General features: G+C 35.1%; 1 pseudogene; it reads left to right on the top strand.

The window, feature by feature from the left end:
- The first annotated feature begins 336 nt into the window (after window positions 1-336).
- On the top strand, window positions 337-1,110 carry LOC114719392 (class V chitinase-like; annotated as a pseudogene).
- The last annotated feature ends 690 nt before the right edge of the window (window positions 1,111-1,800 follow it).

Here is a 1,800-nt window from a genome sequence, read left to right as displayed (position 1 = left end):
TCATTCTTCAATTCAATGGCGTCTAAACTCTTTTTCTTCGTTTTATACTTTCCTTTCATTTCTCATTCTTCTGCAGATTCATCTCCCTTATAATGGGTGAGAACTGCTTATTACTATACTAGTGGTGAAATTTCCATTTCAGACATAAAATCTAAGCTTTTCACTCACCTTCTTTGTGTTTTTGCTCATGTAAACGCTTCCAATTACGACGTTTCAACTGACCTTTCTGACATACAAAAGTTCTCCACCGTCACCCGCACTATGAAGCTCCAAAAACCATCTTTACAACCCTTATATCCATCCGGGGAGGTCGAGAAGATTCAATTTTTTTCCTCTATGATAAATGGTTCTTCTTATACAAAATCCTTCATTGATTCATTGATTCGAACAGCTAGGTTATATGGGTTTCAGGGAATAGATTTTTATGGGGTTGGGCCAAGTTCTGCTTCTGTGTTGAGCAATCTAGGAACCCTCTTGAAAGAATGGTAAGAAGCTTAATTTAACTTCTGAGGCAAGAAACTCAAACCAACAAAATTGTTATTGGTTATGGAAGGTTACTATCTTCAAGCTGAAAAATCCATGACTTACCTTTTCGATTCAATACAAAGAAAATTAGATTGGGTATAATTTGTAGCTTATGATTACTGTCTTCCCACAAAGAACAATTTTACAGGTTTTCATGCTGCCTTGTGTGGTCCATCTGGGTGGGTAAATACTGATAATTGTATTGAAGAGTAGAAGAAAAAGGGATTTTCATCTAATAAGCTGCTTATAGGCTTGCCTTATCATGGATATGTGTGGATGCTGCCAAATCCAGCAAACAGCACCATGGGAGCACTAGTATCAGGACCTAGTTTGACAAAAGATGGTTCAATGGGTTACAAGTTGATAAGAAGCTACATGAAGAGCTTTGGGGAGGCATCTGTTGGAGAATATAATTCCAGTGTTGTGGCTAATCAGTTCAAAGTTGCATGATCTTAGATTAATTTCGACGATGTAGAGGCAATCAGAGCTAAATTTTCTTATGCCAAGAGAAATGGGTTGTTTGGTTACATTGTGTTCCAAATGGCTAATGATGATAATTGGATCCTTAAAAACGCAGGTGAATAATATCATTAGTGGGTTAAGCAATACTGCAACATATGTTGCTTGATTTTAAATATCTTACTTGTAACCTTAGCATACCGATTGCTTGTGAAAATGCCAAGCAGCCTTCTTATCCCTTCATCTTAAGTCTAATTGTAAAATTTTGCACATTTTATCAAAGAATGACTGGGTGGAGTTGGAAGCATGTTATGAATGGACAATTGACTATAAGGATCATTGAATATGTTACGGCATAAGGAGTCAAGAACGTGTTGAATTGGAAAATTTCAATAGCAAACACATAATGAATTTTGTCCTTCTGGCTAAAGGCATTGATGAAGATCATGATACAAGGCAGCTACTGAAAATTTTCTGCCAACAACTCTGACCATCATGCTGATACTGCTAATAGGAATAACAAGCATTGACTTTCCCGTGCGATGCACGGATAGAATTTACTTTATTATGAAATCTTTATCATTCCATAGTGTCAGCACAGCAATATTACAATTTATAAACAAATAATGGTATTACAATGATTTACTTAAATGTAATCAGTAGTTTCTTTTCATTACAGTAATTCTAACAAATAAATTCAATACTATTTAGATGGATATGCAAACTACTTTTAGAATGAACCATTTAGTGTTACATATCAATATGAAATAGAATGACGTGAAGTATTTGATTAAAAACTTAGCAAACCCAAGTTGA

This window comes from Neltuma alba, unplaced genomic scaffold (genome assembly GCF_004799145.2).
Source record: "Neltuma alba isolate B1F8T4 unplaced genomic scaffold, ASM479914v2 tig00011916_pilon, whole genome shotgun sequence".
In the NCBI taxonomy this organism is placed as follows: domain Eukaryota; kingdom Viridiplantae; phylum Streptophyta; class Magnoliopsida; order Fabales; family Fabaceae; genus Neltuma; species Neltuma alba.
The sequence above is the reverse complement of the archived record's forward strand: the minus strand, read 5'-3'. Positions and strand labels throughout refer to the sequence as shown.